Raw genomic sequence first — 20632 nt, forward strand, 5'->3', positions numbered from 1 at the left:
CGTTTAGCTAATAAACTAGGATAAGAGCATCTATTTCTATAATAAAGTAAATGCTAAAGAGATAGTACCTAAAGTGTTTTAATAGGAAAAGTAGTCCCTAAAGCTCCTGTTTAGTTAGATTATACTATTTCTTAGCTTTAGACCAAATCCTACTTTTAAAATAATATAGGTACCTCTTCTTATTAGGGCTAACTTATTTAATAACCCCTCCCTAGCTAAATAGACTAGCGTCGGTTATTAGGTATATCTAACTATATCTAGGGTTATTGAAAATAAGTGGTATAAGGACCAGGGTAGTAGTTATCTACTTCTAAAGTTCTCTTATAGCTTCTTATTAAGTAGGCCCCTATTCCTAATAGGCATTCTTCTTTATTAGGTTATAAAGGGGCTATATAATGGTAGTAAAGTGCTCTATCTAGATCTGGTAGTAGCTAACGATCCCTAGGAAGGTATAGATATCCTTTAAATCTAAATAGGAAGTCTACTCTAGGATTTTCGCAATTTTGGCATCATTAGGAAGGCGCCCTTCGGGTATATAGAGGTAGCTAAGTAAAACCGTTTACGATCGGTACTACTAGGACTTTCTAGCTACGATAGTAGCTCTAGTAAGTTTAGTATTTAGGAGAACCGTATCTATATTCTAGAGGTATTTAACTATAAACTTCTGTAACCTAGGGGCCACTTCTTCCCCTCTATAGTCCGACTATAGGCCTTTTATATAGATATTATCAAGGTAAACGTGGTAGATATCTAGAATTAGGTTCTAGAAGATCCTAGTTATCGCTCTTTGAAATTAGGCTACTAAGTTTGTTCTGCCTATAGGGAGAGTATATATCCTAAAGAGGCTAATAGGCATCTAGAAGGTAGTAAGGTCCCTGCTCCGCTTATCTAGGCTAACTTAGTTATATCTAGAGAAGAGGTCTAAGAGGGAGATAATCTTGTAATCTCTAAAGTCTTTACTAAATTCCTCTATAGCTAGTGGTATAAATATATCCTATATAGTTATAACGTTAGCCTTCTAGGTATTATTAATTAATCTAAGACCTCTGTCCTTCTTAAGTACTAGAAACTAGTTATTTTGGTAGCTCCTATAGCTAGGCTTAATAATCCTATACTAAATTCTCTACTTTAGGAGTTTAATAACCTTTAGCATTAACGGCTTTAAGATAGGAATGCTCTTTAACTACTATACTATATAGGGAATAGTCTAGATAACCTAAGGAGGAATAATATTAGGGTAAATCCGTCTATATTTAGTGAAATCCTACGCTAGAGCTACTTCCTAGTTCTATAGGATATATATAAAGAGTTTCTTCTCCTAGTCAGACAGAAAACTATCTATAGCTATAAGAATCTTCTCGAGACGCTTATCTATTAGCCTAGTTCTAGGCTTTAGGTCCGAAAACTATAGTATAACGAGATTATCCTACTCTAACTCGAACTTTATCTTCTTAGTAGCTTCTTCTAGGCGTCGTTCCCTCTAATTAGGGTTACCATTAGGTACTAAGCTATCGCTAATAGCTATATCTATAGGATGAACTTTCCCAGCTACGGATTTTTATATAGTAAATGTCTATACTTCTTATAGGCCTTTCCTAACGTCTGATACGAGTTTCCTAAGCCTTTTCTATCTATCTAGACGGCTAGTATCCTCTGTTTTAGTCTCCGTTTTTTGATATATTTATACTAAGGTATCCTATCTAGTAAGATAAAACGTTAAAATCTTAGTAAGTATATTAATAAGAGGTAGATAAGAAATCCTTAGTACTATATTAAAAATAGCTTTACTAGCCTGGTTATTAAGAAATCTAAGTAGAATTTCATTGTCCTAAATGTTAGTAAAGGTTAGGGTAGTAGTAATAGTCGTTACTAGGCCCTAAAACTCCTCCCTTAGGAGTTAATATTTTCTTTTAAATATTATATAAGCTATAGTATCTAAGATAACTAATGCCCTAATTAATTTATCCCTAATAATAATATTTACTATAACTAGATAGTTAGCATTATAGCTAAACGTTAGACTCGTATTATAGATAAATAGTATACCTAGTAAGATTTGATAGCCGCTAATATCCCTATCTAGGATAAAGAAATGCTCCTAGATTAAGATCACTCTTAGAATAATTATACTAACAGTTTCCCTAGTAAACGGCCTACTATTATAGAGGCCCCTCGAAATTATTACTATTGACTAGACAGGGAGATAATATTTCTAGGCTAGGCTAAGGGTAATTATATTATATTCGGATCTAATATTAATAAAGGCAAGTACCTTCTTACCCCTAGGGTCTTTAAAGTTATAGTATAGTGTTAGTAGGGTATATATCTATATAAGTATACCTATCTAGATCTTCTAGCTAGCCGAAAGCGTGTAAATTGGTGCCTTGAAGCTAGTTTCGATCTCCTCTAAGTCTAGTTAGTCTCGCTATCTAGCAAGGTATTCGCTCTAGAATCTATTAGTAACTACTACCTACTAGCCATTACTAGTAACCCCTAGAAATACTAGAACCATAATTATAGACTCTTCCCTCTTATTACCACTCTATCTATCTAGATAGCTAAGATTAGTCCTAACCTCCTAAGGATACTTGTTTCTCGCTAGCTTTGCTACTATTGGATTGTCTAGGTAAGGGACAGCCGAGCCCTTATACTTAATAACCTCCTATAGATTCTCGTAGTCTTGTTTTAGAAAAGCGATTAGGGTATTTCTAAACGTTAGAAAGACTCTAAGTACCTCGTTAATAGTAAGGGTCTTAGCTTATAGAGCTTTATTAACTAGTATTACTACGTTATTAGCTACGTTCTCCTGGTTCGATTTTACTTTCTCCTTAAACCGGATAGCTTGTTTCTATCTAACTAGAGGGATAGTATCCCTACTTACAGGTTAATATACCCCCTTAGTAGCTAGTATACCCCTTTAGCTAATAGGGTTAGACTTTAGCAGCCCTTCTAATGGCGGTGCTCCTAGATTCCTCTTTATTATTGGGATAGTCTTACACTCACTCCCTTCCTTTGGTCAGATAGTATCCTATATAGGTTTGTCCTCTGTTTCTATAAAAAGCCGCTTCATAGGTAGCGTTCCTTAGACTATTATTATAGCCTCTCCCTTACTATTAGATATATCTTTACTATCTATTTCTGGCTTGATAGTATTAAATACTTCTATTACTATCTAGTCAGAAGGAGATATACTTATTAATAACTCTTTATAGTCTATAGAGAAGCTAGGGGTATCCTTCTAAGATACTATCTATTTTACCTATTAGATAAGTATCTATCCTCCCTACTTATAATCTATCTAGAAATTGATTTCTCTAGCCTTAGTATAGTTATAAATAGACTCTAAAGAAGATCGCTTAGAGTTAAAAAGGTAATTAAGAGAGGTTCTAACTACTTCTAGTAGCTATAGGCCCTTTATTTATTAAAGGAAGGTAGCATCTATAATAAGGTTTAAATTCGGATGGTACTCCTAACTACATTCCTTCTAGTAAGCCTCTATAAACCTCTAGTATAGCTCCTAGCTAGGAAGGTCCGGCCGAAGAGACGTATAAGCGTAGATAATATACTATTATATTCCTTGATTAGCTATAGTAGCTATATCTTCTCTAAGGATTTTAACTTTCTAGCTCTTAGGGAGACTTAGGTCTCTCTTCCCTAATATCTACTTAAAACCAAGCCGGTAGATAAGCCTATTATAGATATCCTCTATAAGGATAAGATAGCTATAAGCAAAGTATATCTAGTTACTATAGTAGTAGTACCCTTAAGGACTTATAGAGGTTAGACCTAGCTAGTATCTACTCTTCTTTCTTTACTAAGACTCTTATATAGTAGATAGGAAGGTCTAGATTTCCTTAACCTTATCGTTACTTAGGTTGCCTATCTAGTTATAGGTATACCTAGCTCTGTTAGAGCCCCTTTAGCTAACTTTCCTTCTATTAATCTAAAGCTTGTATAGTATGTCTATAAGCCTATTAACAATCTCATCGAATACGTTATTCCTCTAGACAGATAGCGCCAAAGAACTTTCCTAAGTCTAGGGAGCTATTAAGCCCTTCTCGATAGGCAGGCTTACCTATAGCTTTACCTCTCTACCCTTTAGATCTAGTTTATAATAGACTAACCTAGTATTAACACCCTTATATAGGCAGTCCTATATAAAGTTATAGAACTCCTCCTATTCTATATTATTAACCTATATATCTCTTCTCTTATAGACCCGAAGACTAGTCTAGAGAGTAGGTAGGAATCGGTCTTATACCTTCTAAACTATAGATAACTAATAGACCGCCTTCTTCTTCTTAGGCACTCTAGTAAGTAAGACGTCGACATACTCTAGGTAGTTATAGATAGACTTAGCCAAATCTATATACTAGGAATCTAAAAGACACTCTAACTCCTAAGTAGAAGTCTCCTATTAGGAATTATTCTACTTCTAGCGCTCCTTAATAGCGGCTTCAAATATAGCTTAATCCTTCTTCTTTGCCTCTAGCTACTAGTCTAAAATCTTGTAAAGGTTATCTATATACTACTACTCGAAGTAGGAGATCTTGTCTATATTATCTCCCTTAAAGATCTTATATACCTTTGTAAAGTACTCTAAGTACTTAGTAGCATTATAATTAGAGAAGAGTCTAGGTAATCCCTTGTCTATAGGCAAAGGGAATATAACCTAAATAACCTTAGTAAGTCTATCCGCTATAATATCTGCTTAGTTATAATATTAGACTTCTATATTAAAAGTAAGGTTTCTAAACTTAGCTAACTATAGCAATTCTAAAGGCATTCTCCCTAAGGAGTTTTTAATATATCTAGATATAAGAGGTATAAGAAGTGATATTTTAGGTTATAATATCTATTAAATTAATAAGAAGAGAGGTTATAATAGTACTATCCTTAATTATACCTTCCTATTTAAGTTACTTCCTTAAAGGTAATTTTACTTCCTAAATAGCTAATCTAGGAAGTCCTCCTTCCTTCCTTTAAGTCTTCTTACTATAGTTATAACTAAAGCTAGAGTTAATCTACCATCTTTAACCCTTCTAAGTATACCTAGTAAAGCCATTCCTAACCTTTCTAGTAAGGAATACTCTATAATACCCTAGCCTTTATAGCTAGAGATCCTAAGATAATAAGAGAGATCTATACTAGCCTACTAAAGAGTAATAGTATATAGGTAGAAATAGTCCTATTAGCAAGGGCTAGTACTAAGGTAACTAGGGTTAGGATGGCCGTTAGACTCTCCTCTAGTGTCCTTATGACTTTGGAATCCTATTTCTTAACTCTAAGCAGCTCCGAGTATACTAATCGGTTTTCCGAAATCTCTATCCCTCTAGATAAATAGTAAAGTCGCCTGGTCTTAACATTTTATCACTTCTCCTGCCACTACTAGTAGTATTACTATATTAGGGCAAGAGTGGCCTCCTAGCCTACCACTAGATATACCGATCTCTTGGTGCCTATATTCGCCCTTTTTAGTTTCCTAATAGCTTTACTATATATACCTCCGTATATATATCCTTGCTCTTCTATCGCGAACGTTACTATCTACTATTCTTAAGGTCTAGTAGTCTAGTTTAGACCTAGAGCTAAGCTCCTCCCTAATTAAGCCCCTAAAAATATAAACTAATGCTAGCCTCTCCTAGTAGTAGTTATATACCTTCTAAGACCAAACCTCTATCTAGTTAGATAGAGAGGAGTGTTAGCTTAAAGTATCTAATATATCTAGGTACTTATAGTTATAATAGACAAGTCTAGCTTTCCTAGATAGCAATTATAATAGACATAGGGATAGTAATAACAATGCCCCTCTAGGTAGATATAAATAAGTCTACCTATATAGAAAAAGATAGCCAAACTTATAAGTAAAAGAAGAACCCTATCTTTATATAAATAATGCTATAATAGTAGTCCGTTGCTATTATTATTAATCTATTCTATAAAAACTATCTATTTATAATATACTAGCCTTATAATAACTATAGATAAGCGTATAATGTTTTATTTAACTACCTTAAGGAAAGAAAGAGGAGAAAGTAAGTATAGGTACCAAAAGGGGTTCTATTTCCTAATATAGAGGGTATATATATACTCCGGTTAGGGCCCGGTTAGGTATCAGGTTAGAGCCTAACCAGGTCCTAAGCGTATACCCTACAAACGCCCTATAAACGTATATAGGTCTAGTCCGAAACCAGGTATAGCCCGTTATCGATTAGCCTAGGTAGAGCCTAGGCCTGTAATATACCCCCCCTCTTTTTCTGGTCAGATGCTTAGGTAGGTCTACCTAGTATTACTATAGTAATAGGTCTTACGCGTGCTAGTGGTCTATACGTATAGTCCAGCTTGTTTAGGTCCTATATAGGTCTCGGTCTTTATTTTAATATTATATAGGTCCCGGTCATTATTTAAGTCTGAAGTAGGGCCTAGTCTTTGTTTAGGCCTTGTATACTCCCTCCTAGACCTACCCTCCAAATGCCTATAAATTCCTTCTCTCTCTCCCTCCTCTTCTTACTTCTTCCTTCTTATAACCTAGATACCCCCCTCCTGTTTCTATAATGCCCCCTACCTCCTTATAACTATTCTATCGTTAGTACCTATATTATACCCCTAAAAACTTTTTTTTTTATTTAGAATGTTAACTATAGTTAGTTCTCTTAATAGTAGTAATAGTAGTTATTGTCTTAGTAGTAATAAGAATAAAGATTATAATATAAGTTTTCCCTTTTATATTTCTAACTATAGCTACTATATATATATACTAGGTCCCTACTAACTACCTACTTTTAATTTAAGAACTAGAACATTTCTCTTAGTAGGTTTACTATTAAAGGTAACTCCTCTAATAAGGAGTTTAAACTATAGCCTAAGAAGTTATAATATTACTTAAATTATATTTATTACATTCTAAGTAGTAATAATATTATATATATCCCTAGTTATAATATATCCTATACAATATACTATTCTACCTATAATCCTTATATATAGGACTTATAATTATAGGCAAATAATCCGTATTTATATATAGATATCTATAAGATTATATAGAGAACCCGGCTTACCGACCACCCGACCTCTTACATCTTTGCGAACACCCTACCAAAACACACGAAACTACCATCGCTAGAAAGCTCTCGAAAAACGCTATCCAACGGTACCACTCTCAACCGCGCACGAGCCGTTGCGGGTACGCAACAGGCACCGCAGGCGTAGGAACCGGACCCGACCGTAATCCGACCAAACCTCGCACGACCGTCAAAATTTTCACCATACAGACCACCTAGCGCCCTTGAATATAACGTCGATTTAAAGCCTACCGCTAAGCCACTAAGTAGGGAGGCCTATGGCTTCGAGCCAATCAAAGGGGGGCCTACTATAGGCCTGCCCTACCCCGGATATCAAGGAACTAAGGGGTCTGGTCACGTAACTAGTCGACCTTATACCAAGCCCTAAACAGGGCAAGGTATAGGACCTCGCTAATAGGCTCTTACTAGGCCTTATGACTACCATTATAGGCCCGGTTCTAAACGTATAGGAAATCGTAGCCGAGGAAGTTAGAAAGGGGCTTAAAGAAGCCCTTAAGGCTACCCCCTGTCCTACCTAGGCGTAGGTAGCTGTAAGGCCGTAATAGGGGGTGATAGGCCCCTAAGGAGGCCTACCGTTGGCTAAGGTAGTACCGTTATAGGCCTTATAGGAGGTTACGATATAGAATACGAGCCTATAGGAGGACCTTAAAGCCCGAACCCTAGCTAAGATAGTCTAAGTAGTTAACGGAGCTTCTAACCGCTAGGGAGCTGTTATAGCTAGGAAGCTCCTAAGTAGGGATATAGTAGTAGTCTTCAAGGATAAGGCTACCAAGGATTAGTATTTGACTAACAAGCGATAGGTAGCTACGGCCTTTAAAGAGGAGGCTAGGGAGGTTAGTAGGGCCTATATAGTCCTAGCTAAAGGAATTCGGAAGGAAGAGCTATAGGGGGTTAATAAATAAGACTTTAAGGGGGCTATAGGCCTATGCTCGATCGAAACGGTTAAATTCTGGCTGTTAAAGAGCCTGCAAAGAAAGTAGGCTACGGTGCTCCTAGGCTTATAGGACCTCGAAGAGGCCTAGAAGGCCTATAATAAGGGTATAGTCTAGGATACCTAGATATTAGACTACGAACCCTACTAGGATACTCTAGAGCTAAGGTAGTACTATAGGTATTAGAGCTTTGGCTATACCTAACGGTACTATTAGTAGCCGGCCTATTATAGCCATTATAGCGTAAAGGCCTATGGGGAGGGAGGGAAGACTAGGGAGGCCTAGTGCCCTACCTACTCTAACTAACTCCCTTATAGATATATAGCCTATAGGGGCCCCTATATAGCCTGGTATAGGGGCTGCCCGAAGAAAGTCGAGGCCTAGGAGAGGGCTAGGGAGGCCTACTAGTATAGACCTCGAACCTTCTAGCTACTAGAGCAACTATACTAGAAGGTAGCCTTCGAGTTTAGTAGCTAGCTAGAGGACGACAACCACTACCAAACCGGGGCTAAACGCCCCTATAGAAGGCCTACTCTAGCCTAGTAGGTGGCTAGAAACGCCTTATCCGATGCCCGATAGACCTGTATCTCCTTACTACGGCCTAGAGCCCCCTCCTAGGGGGCGATAGCTATTAAGCTAACTACTACTATACCCTTATCCTCTACTCCGGCTACCTTAAATATAAATTAAGATCCTCTAGTAGAATACCTAAGGTAACAAATAGGCCCTCGAGGTCTTACTAGAGGAGGCCAAATACGACCTACTAGCTATCTAGGAACCGTAGATTAACCGGTTTACAGGGTTAATATATTGCCCCCGGGCCTTAAAATACTACCTAGTTTACAAACCTAAGGGCAAGGCGGCTATTCTAGTAGCTAAACGGTTCCTAGTTAGCTAGTAGGACTACTCGGTAGAGGAGAACTAGTATAGGGTAACCTTTCTAACCCTAGGAGAGAAGGGGTTCGAACTCTAGTTAGTCTATAATAGCAAGGGCAAACGGGCCCTCTTATAGGACCTACTAGCCCTACCTCGGCTAACCTACCCCCTAGTTCTTATAGGCGACTTTAACCTCTACTACCCGGTCTAGGACCTATTTAATAGGCTTAGCCCGGGGGCTAGGGACCTCCTTAACCTTATAGACTAGTAGGACCTCGACCTATATATACTATATAGCTAGGTTACTAGGGCCCCCTAAGGGGACTAACGCGGCCGGCCCTCTACGATAGACCTATTCTAGGCCTCGGCCGGGCTAGAAGCAACCTATAGGGATATCGTAGAACATAGGAAGTCTAACCACTACCTATAGGCCCTAAACGTCTCCCTCTAGGGGACTATTAGGCCTATACCGGCTAGCAAAGGGTAGGACTAGAAGAGCCTAGACAAGGAGGTCACGCGGGCTAAGGCAGCCTACCTCCTACTCCGGCTCGGCAGGTAGGCATCGGCCCCGGCCGGGCCCGTCTTCTAGGGCCTAGAGGAGCTCCTACAGGCCTTCAATAGGCTTATAAAGGCCCTCGAGGAGATAGCTACAGTCTCGGCTCTAGTAAAGAAGGCTAGTATAGGTAGCAAACGAGCTCGATAGTAGACAAAGGAGGTTTAGGAGGCCTAGAAGAGGGCTAAGGAGGTAGAGAGGGCCTATAGGGATACCCTAAACCCCTATATATAGGAGGCACTTCGGTAGGCCCTATAGGACCAGGCCAAGACTATTACGGCCGCGAAGACCAAGAGCTAGAGAGCTACGTTACGGGAGGCAACTAATCGGCCGGACCTATTATAGAGACTAGAGCGATAGGCAAGGCTATAAAGCTACCTACCGGTCGACCCTCCAAAGCTCCTAGCCTTCGAAGGAGGGCTTATAACCTACCAATAGAAGGCTAGGGCCCTGGCCAATAAGTTCTTTCCAAACCCGGAAGCAGACCTATCAGATATTAACGACCTAGATCTAAACAACCACTAGGAGCCGAAGTTCGAAATGAGCTAGGAGGTCACGGTAGGCGATGTCAGGGCAGTACTAGCTAGAGTAGCCCTATAGAAGGCCCTAGGAGAGGACCTCCTCCCTATAGGCCTACTAAAGGCCTATAGGCGGCCGCTCTACCGGATACTAGCTATATTAGCCTCGGAGAGCTTACAGCTCGGCTATTTCCTAGCCTAGTTTAAAAGGGCCAAGATAGTAGTCCTCTATAAGCCTAGCAAACCCCTATAGGCCTACTTTACCCCAGGTAGCTATAGGCCTATAGCGCTCCTACCAATAGTAGGTAAGGTACTAGAGGCTATAGTCGCCCGGAAGGTAATAGCCATCGTAGAGGCCTATAGGCTTCTCCCAGCCGAGTAGATAGGTAACCAGGAACATAGGTCTACTAAACTAGCTATTCGGCTTGTTACAGCCTAGGTTCAAGAGGCTTAGAGGTATAAGGCAGCTGCCTCCCTCCTATAGCTCAATATCTTAGGGGCCTTCGATACTATTAACTATACCCGGCTACTAGCCACTTTATAGAGCTAGGGCTTCCTAAAGTGGTTAGTAGTCTAGGTTAGGGAGTGGCTACAGGATAGGGTAGCTATCCTTTACTTCGATAGCCAGAAAACAGAGGATATAGTAGTAAGGGCTAGGGTCCCCTAGGGGTTACCCCTCTCCCCTATACTATTTATCCTCTATATAGCCTCCCTCTACTAGACCATTTACTAGGCTAGCCCTACGGTTAGTTTGGTAGGCTTTGCCGATGATACTAACCTTCTAGCCTTCGGGAGGGCCAAGGAGGCCTATAACGATTAGCTATAGAGGGCTTAGGAGGCCTACCTATAGTAGGCAAGGACCTGGGGTATAGCCTTTGCCCCGGAAAAGTACGAACTTATCTACTTTAACAGGGGCCAGAAATAGTAGTTACGACCGCTAGAGCTCCTACGGCCTAGAAGGGGTACTACCGCTATAGCCCCTTCGAAGTTAGCTAGATTCCTAGGGGTCTAGCTAGACTAGAGGCTATAGTAGGGCCCCTACTATATAAAGGTAGCTAAGAAGCTAGAAACCTAAGAGTTTGCCCTAACCAGGCTCGCTACGAGGACCTAGGGCCCTAGCCTACTATAGGCCCGCGAGGTCTATACTAAGTATATCTATAGTGCCCTAGCTTATAGGGCCTCGAACTTCTATAAGCCTACTAAGCTAGAGGGTAAGCCGGAAGGCCCTGCTAGGGAACTATCAAAGGCCTAGTATAGGGCCCTTCGGGTAGTTACCAGGGCCTATAAGGCCACCCCTATCCGGTGCCTCGAAACGGAAGCCTAGGTACCACCCCTTGACCTCTATCTTAACAAGAGGCTAGCTAACTTCGAAGCCAAACTCGACTAGCTACTCTTATAGACCGGGGCAGGCCCGGGGGTCTCCCGGGTCCCTATAAGAGCTCTTATCTAATAGGCCTATAATAGGCTAAGCTAGAGGTTCCGGGAGAGAAGGGCTAGGGCAAGGGGCTAAGAGCCGAAGCCTATAGCCCTAGAGGTAGCGAGGTCGATAGTCCGGCAATGGGTTTAGGAGGGCTATAGAGGGGGTTAACCCCCCCTATAGACCCTATAGAAAAGGCTACGGGCTACGGAACTGGCTATAATGGCTAGCTGGAGCAACCGCTAGAGGGCCGACCAAGCCGGTAGGAGGATATAGCGCGTGTCAGACAAGGACCCCCTACGCCTAGTTTTTACAGGGGAGGGCCTACAAAGGCACCAGGGCCTAACAAAGGCCTAGAGCTCCCTATTGGTATAGGCCCGTATAGGGGCTATTAGCCTCCGCGACTTCCTTTTTAAGGTTCAAGTCCCGGGGGTCAGCACCCCCTACTATACCTATGGCCAGGGGAGGGAGACTGTAGAGCACCTAGTCGTATAGTGCCTGAACCTACTAAGAAGCCGAACGTAGGAATCCTAGGAAATACGGTCGCAAAGGGACCTAGACCTCGTTTTACGGGGTATAGGGGCCCGTAACCATCGTTTGGCAAGGAGGGTTCTATAGTGGCTGATAGACCTAGGGAGGCTCCCGGAATACTGCCTTATAAGGAGGCTAGACCGGGAGGCAAGGCCTCTTTAGGGCTGTTCTAGCCACTTCTCCTTTTCTTTGTAGTATATTAGTATTCTAGATCGGGCGTTAAAGGAGGGATAGAGGTTTTTATCCGGCCTATTAGGTATGGTTTCCTTTGTAAATAACTAGAGAGGCTCCGGTATACTTATTAGCATAGTGGTATAGGACTAATAATAATAATAATGATAATAAGATTATATATTATTATAATAAGGGTATAACCTTAGAGACCCCCCCCTAGCTAAAGACTATAACTTATAGTATATATAAGGTAGTCCTTATACCTATATTCTCTACCCTAGTACGTTCTTTCACTATAATTATAGAGACTATATAGGCTAACCGCTCCCCTAGCCGGCTTACCTTCTCCCCTGCCTAGGCTACTTCCCCCTATCGCTATAGTAATAACTAGGCCCTAGTCGCCCTCCCCTATACTCCTACCTACTATAGTAATGCCCTCCCTACCGCCTCCGACCCTGCCCCCGCCCTATAAGCTACTAGGCAACTTATACACTATACTATCGTATAAAATAATAATATACTATACTAGATATAGTATATAAATAAGAATATGTCGATTCTAGTCAATACTAACGTTACCCTTGTTACCTATATCTTAGGTATACCTTTGCCTATATCCTAGGACCGTTATACTACTACTATACGCCTTGTATCTATCCCTATCGACTTTAACCGCGCCTACGCCTGATGTTCTAGCTCCCTAACCAAGCGTATACCACGCCTAGTCCGCGACCGTAAGGAGCCTGCCTTTGTAGCTCCTAAAGACTTAATAGAGGAAGAGGAGGAGATTAAATACTTAGAGGAGGATAAGGAGTAAGTACGTAGTATATCGTTATTATATATTTGTTTTGTAATTAGCTTGGTCGGCGTGTCTATAACGTAGCTACCGCCTGTCTACCCTAGGTTTGCCTATATATATAGAAATTTTAGATCGTTTACTTATATATTCTACTATATTTTCTCTTTATAATCGGCCTATCATTTAGGTATATATCCCCCTATTCCTACTTAAAGGTATCGAGCGCTTTAATATTCTCTAAGTTTTTTAATGGTTCCTAAGTTAGGGTATTATATCCCTTCTATTTTACTAATATATTATAGTAGTTCCCTTTCCCCTTTACATTCCTAGCTATAAGGATTACTTCTACCTTATATTCCTTATAATAATCTATCTTATAAGAGTTCTAATACTAGGCTAGGGTAGGTATCTAATATATATTATAATAGGAATAGGTTAGATATAGTACACTTAACTAGGTTAATATAGAAGGTAAGGTATAGGCCCTAAGGAATATCTAAGGTAATAGTTAATAATATTAGTACTACTACTACCCTATATTTAGCATTAACCTAGTTAAGTTTCTAACTTAGGTAGTTAGTTTTAATATTATATAGAGATAGCTATACTTTATCCCTTACCTTAAACCTTTTAACCGGACATTAAGATCGATTAGTGTTTTCTTATTAGCGCTACTATATATATATGATAGTAGCCTAGGTCTACTCTATGCCTTCTTTTAGGTAGTATAGGAAGTTAATAGCCTTCCCCTATAGGGTCAAAGTAAGAGCGTCCGGGAGGTTAGCAAACTAGATAGGACTTATATTATAGCTATAGAGGAGGTAACTTACGCTTGTTCCGATTACCATTAAGTTACGGTTATTAATTATAAGCTAGTATACTAGAAGATATTTAGGCTAGTCGTACTAGGTAAAGGAAACGATAATCTATAGGATAATCTATACCTCCTAGTTTACTCGTTCCGTACCTCTGTCTATTTAGGGGTAATAGGCTATTAATAGTAACTATTTAATCCTAACGATCTTATAGAAAGAAGTCTAGAATTAGCTAAGCTAGTCTAAGCTATAATTAGTAATAATCTATATCGGAAACCTATAAAACTACTACTATATATCCTAGAACCGAAGTATATATACTTCGGCCCCTATTAAAGATATAGCCTCGAACTAGATATATTTCAATAGCCGATTAGTAATCACTATAAGGTAATAGGGTAAGTTCTTCTCTTATACTAGGAGGTTAACTATAAAGTTAATAGAAATCTATTTCTAGAAGCGATTAGTAATAGATAGGGGTTAGAGGAGTCCTTATTATAGTTACTATAATACCTTGGCCCTTCGGTATATATAATAGTTCCTCGTAAACCGCTTTATATTAGAGGATATAAGATCCTAATGATAATCCCATTAGAGCATCTTAAATAACCTATTCCTCCCTAAGTAACCTAATATAGGGGAGTTATAAACTTGTTAGAGGATAGTAGTAATAAAGGGTTCCTATATAGGGAGCTAAAGTCTCCCCTAAAACTAAAGAGTACCTTATATATTTAGAGAATAGTCTATAATCTAGGTTTATATTATATTTACCTCTTTAAGGAACTTCTAGGCCCTATCTCGGATAGCCTAGAGTTAGTATATATAGTATTTATCCTTAAGAACTCCCTTATCCTAGAGGGATATAAGCAAGCTATCTATAAAAATATTATTCCCCTTAGGTAGGTAAGATATTTCTAGTAACTCTAAAGTAATAAAGGTATCTAATTAGATAATAGGGAGAAGTTATATAATATATTATATATCTTTAGGGAAGTCCTATTTATAATAGGACAAGGTGTTAGGATAAGATATCTATAATCTAGGATAATATTAGAGCTTAAAGTTAAAGTAAGAAAGTATCTTAGCCTATTAAGCTTATCATTTACTAATTAGACAAGGCCAGGTAAAATATTTAAGGTTCTTATAGTCGGTTAGGATTTAGAAAGGGGCCATAACATTATAAAGTTCTACTAACTAAGCCTTTAAGTAGGAGATAATTATAAGTAATTCCTTATTATAGATTATATAATTCCTTTTGGCTAGGGTTAACTTTATAGAATAATAGGCTATAGGATATAAAATATTATCTTCTCCCTATTAAGAAAGGTATTTACTAAGGGCTATCCTAGAATAGTCTACCTTAAGAACTATCTCCCTCTTAGGATCCTATTATACTAAGATTAACTCTAAGATAAAGGCCGTCTTAAGGGCTTCGAAGGCCTCTTACTCCTCCTTTCCCTACCGAAACGGGGTATTCTTATAGGTTAACTATATTAGGGGTACGGTTATCTTAGAGAAGTTAGGGATAAAGTCACGGTAGAAGTTAGTAAACCCTAAGAAACTCTATACTCCTCGAACTTTCTATAGCGCCTCCTAATCATAGATAGTAGCAAGCTTCTTAGGGTTAGGACAGACTTAGGTACCGGCCTTAATAATATAGCTAAGGTATTTAACTTCTTTTATAGTAAATATATACTTCTTAAGGTCAAGAGCTAACCCTACTACTTATAGTCTCTAGAGAACTTCCCTAACTTATTTTATATAGTCCTTTCTACTACTTACTATATATATTAAGATATTATTAAGGTATATTATTATAAAGTCTCTAAATATTAGGCCAAGGGTATTATTAATATATTACTAGAAAGTTATAAGTATACCTACTAATTTAAAGGGGTAGACTAGCTACTTAAAGAGTCTAAACTAGGTTCGAAATACTATTAAATACTTATCTCCCTCTATAATCTAGATATAATAGAAGGCCGCCCTAATATTAAGCTTTATAAACTATTAAGCCCTAGCTAAGGAATAAAGAGTCTCCTTAATCAATAGAAGTAGGTATCGATCCTACTTTATAATCTTATTTAGGGCCTAATAGTCTATATAGAATCTCTATCTCCTGTCTGCCTTCTTTACTAAAAGGATAGGAATAGCGGCCGAAGAGGAACTCGCCCGAATCTATCCCTTATCTAATAGATTAACAACCTATTTCCAGACCTCTAATAGGTAATCTCATAGTATATTATAGAGGGGTCCCTAAGGGAGTTTAGGAATCTTCCTATTAGGACCTTCTTTTAACTTGATATAGTAGTTAGTAGCGCTATAGTAAGGAGGTAAACCGCTAGCCTTCTCCTTGTTAAAGAGGTTAATAAAGTTATAAAGCTCCTCTAGTAAAGTTACCTCTAGTTCTAAGTAGCTACTCCCCTTTCCTCTTATACCCTTGTCGAGTTTACGCCTTAATTCTAAGATAATTATCATTTCCTAAATACTTATAACTAGGAAGGTATTAGAAGTCTTCCTTTTCTATACTCTCCGAACTAAGCCTATAAAAACTATACCTATAATTTAGGAGATTCCTATCTTTTTAATCTATAAGGAGACTTCCTAGATAAATAGTCTTAGCTATACCCTAATCTCTAGGATACTAGTACTTATATTTAGTTTAACCTTCTAATATTCCATCTATAGAAGGCCTAATATAACGTCCTATACTAGTCTAAGGACTATATAGAATATAGCCTAACTCTCCTATCTATTAATATCTATTATAATATGGACTACTTAAGTAATCTTCTAATCAAGATATACCCTTATTATAATACTAAGGGTATAAGGGGTTAGTAAACTAATTTACTTAAGTCTAAGCTTCTAATATATCCTTTTATTAATAATGCTATAGCTAGAATATCTACTATCTATTTAAGCATTTATAAAGCTAATAGAGTTAAGGAAGACTAGAATAAGAAAAGGGGGTCTATCTATTCTCTTACTAATCTCTATAAACTCACTTTCCTAGTAGTTATAGTCTTCTAGCCCCCTTACAAGACTTTACTTAGGGGCTATTCTTTTCCCTATTCCCTATCTTCCTTATTAGACTAGTCGCTATCCTCTCTCTTTTCCTTAGCCTCTAAGGTATAAATGTCGGCCTTTAGCTAGTTCTACTATATTAATCTTCTAATAGGGGTATATTTATACTTAGTAATAAAGTAACCCTTCTATCTATACTAGATATATACTCTAGCTACCTATTATATTATATATACCTTCTAACTAACCTATTTTGCCCTTAGGATATCTCCTCTATATCCCTTTAGTTAATCCTTATTAAGACCCTTCTTCTATAGGTTAGTTTATACTAAGTTAATACTAGTTATTAGTATATCCCTATCTATATCCTTCTCTCTTTATAGCTTAGATATTATCTATTATCTTTATATCTACTAATATCTATTACCTAGATAGAGAGCCTTAAGGTCTATCGTAATTTTATAATATCTCTTTATTACTACTATATAGTTATCCTAGGGAATTCCCTATCTAATAGCTATATACTTAAGTCTTAGAGAGAGGTATTACTATAGTTTGATTAGGTATATCTTGTCATTCTAAAGGAGACCGCCTACCTTTAAGAGTTTCGCCTTAAACTAGATAATAAAGGTAAAGAACAGCTTATTATCTCTCTATTGTAAGAACTTAAGCTCTAATAGGGCTACTATCTTCTTATAAGGGTCGGAAAAGACGCTCTTAAGGTATTAGAGAAACTAAACTAGGTTATATCTAATCTTTAGGCCTATAGTTTTATAATATACTATAACCTAGGTCTAAACCTATTATATTAAGTTTCCCTAGATAAAAACCTACTAATTATAGTTAAAACTAATAAAGTCTCTATTCGCTATAAGGATATATTCTATTATACTCTTCTAAGCTATAAAAAGTTCCTTCTTACCGTTAAAAGGTTCCCCGGTTAAGAGGCGCTTCCTTTAAGGCCGCTATCTCTCCAGAGACATCTTAACTAAGTCAGGGGTTAGTATAAGCTAAGTCTAGGACGCCTAGAGGGAGTCGATTATAGTATTCTACTATATTACTACCGCTTAGAGGGAGCGGACGAGTTCCTATAACTCTACTAAGCTCGAGGGTATATATATCCTAGATTCTACTATAACTAAGTCGCTAGTTATTTGCTTAGGAGGGTTATTATTAATAGAAGGTAGTTAAAATGTAATATACTAGCCTTATAGTAACTATAGATAAGCGTATAATGTTTTATTTAACTACCTTAAGGAAAGAAAGAGGAGAAAGTAAGTATAGGTGCTAAAAGGGGTTCCGTTTCCTAATATAGGGGGTGTATATATACTCTGGTTAGGGCCTAGTTAGGTATTAGGTTAGAGCCTAACCAGGTCCTAAGCATGTGCCCTACGAACGCCCTACAAACATATATAGGTCTGGTCTGAAACCGGGTATAGCCTGTTATCGATTAGCCTGGGTAGAGCCTAGGCCTATAATATTATTGTCCTTGTTCTCCCTTGGTACCTCCTAGATAGGTACCCCCTATTTATATCTAGTGTATATATAACTTGTTTAGAACTAGAAAAACGAATTTATAACCTATACCCCTCTAGTTATACTAAGAGGTTCCTACCCTAGTTTATTATATTAATATCTTTAATAACGCTATATAAATACTATATATATAGTAGTAAGTTAGCTATACTAAGCTATTAAATCTCTATAATATTATTATAGATATAAGAATAAAGATTTAAAAATTGAAAAATATATTATAGGTAGTTAAAATAAGAACATTTTATAGAGGATAAGGTTAAAGATTAAAAGAGAATCAAGAATAAAGAGCGGCCTTCTAAGAAAGTCAAATATTATTTCTATTACTATAGTAGAGACCTTCTTAATACTATAGTAACCATTAGATATATTTATAATAAAGCAAATCTTTAGATAAAAACACTTAAACTATAACTATAACAATAGTAATATAACTATAAATATAAAGGTACCTAGTACCTACCTAATTATAGTATAATTATAATCTAAATAATATACCTAAAATACTAAAAGAATTTTAAAATGCTACTATAGAACAAAGTTAGATTAAAGCTATTCTAATAGGGCCTATAGATAGGCCCTTTAAGAGGGAGAGTAAATTGTTATAAATATAACCCGACCCTACTAAGGACCTAGGGACAAGCTATAGAAGGCCTATACTAGGCGTTAATAGGTATAACCCTATATATAATAGGCATAGGCAGGGTATAGCCGGAGGAACAAGCGGCCGATTTAGGGTATAAAATATACCTATTAGACTATAGATCTAAGAGGGAGGTTCTTACTCCCTAAGGATCAGTCTTAAGATAACCTACCTACCTGCCCTAGAAGATAATTAACTCTCCCTACCTACGAACCTAGCCTGAACCTATCTAGTAGGCCTAGTGATAGTGCTACCTCCTTAATAAGTTAGCTTAGCGGTAGGCCCTCCTGATATAGAATAAGTATATTATATTTAACTTACCTATATTAGTTTATCTATTTTTCTAAGCTAATTGTATATAAAGTTATATTAATCTTTTACTACCTCCTTTAATAAAGGAATCCTCCTTTTGGTATGTTATTTCTATAGATAATAGGCTTAGAGGTATTATTAGATAGTTAAAGGTAATACTTTCTTCCTAATTATATTAATTAGAGCCTTCTATACTATATGTCAGTTTTTCTTAACTATTAAAAGGATATACCATTTTTCCGAACGTAAAAGAACCTCTAGATAGCTACTTCGAGGTTAGGACTTAAAAGTATAAGAAGATTTCTATAGTTTAATTACATAGTAGATAGTATGTCAAGATATGTCAAAGAGGGTTACTAGGAATCGCTTGCTTTAGCTAGTTACTATAAGATTACAAATAACCATTCGAATATATAGGCTTAATTCCTAGTTTAGCTAGTGGTTTACCATCAATTTACATATAAAATCGTGTAGATTAAGGGCCATCTTATTAAATTATAGGATATAGAAGAAAAGGTAGGATATATATAGGTGTCACGAAACACGTTTAAGTAGGTAGGGTGGTCCGGGATTTTTAACCCCTAATTATACCTAATTAGACTATAAGACACAAATGCCTAATAATTATCGTCTACCTCGCATCTTCGCGAATACCCCACCAAAACACACGAAACTACCATCGCTAGAAAGCTCTCAAAAAACGCTATCCAATGGTACCACTTTCAACTACGCGCGAGCCGTTACAGGTGTACAACAGGTATCGCAGGCGTAAGAACCAGACCCGACTATAATCCGACTATACCTCGTATAACTATTAAAATTTTCACCGTATAGACTACCTAGCACCCCTAAATATAACGTTAACTTAAAGCCTACTACTAAGCCACTAAGTAAGGAGGCCTATAGCTTCGAGCTAATCAAAGGGAGGCCTACTATAGGCCTACCTTACCCTAGATATCAAGGAGCTAAGGGGTCTTATTATATAACTAGTTAACCTTATACTAAGCCCTAAACGGGGCAAGGTATAGGACCTCGCTAATAGGCTCTTATAAGGCCTTACGACTACTATTATAGGCCTAGTTCTAAACCTATAGGAACTTGTAGCTAAGGAAGTCAAAAAGGGGCTTAAAGAAGCCCTTAAGGCTACCCCTCGCCCTACCTAGGCATAGGTAGCTATAGGGCTGTAATAGGAGGTAATAGGCCCCTAAGGAGGCCTACCATTAGCTAAGGTAGTACTGCTATAGGCCTTATAGGAGGTCATAATACAGAATACGAGCCTATAGGAAGACCTTAAAGCCCGAACCCTAGCTAAGATAGTCTAAGTAGTTAACAGAGCCTCTAGCTACTAGGGAGCTATTATAGCTAGGAAGCTCCTAAGTAGGGATATAGTAGTAATCTTTAAGGATAAGGCTAC

This window comes from Thermothelomyces heterothallicus, assembly GCF_042370625.1.
Source record: "Thermothelomyces heterothallicus CBS 202.75 unplaced genomic scaffold P884_scaffold_13, whole genome shotgun sequence".
Classification (NCBI taxonomy): Eukaryota; Fungi; Ascomycota; class Sordariomycetes; order Sordariales; family Chaetomiaceae; genus Thermothelomyces; species Thermothelomyces heterothallicus.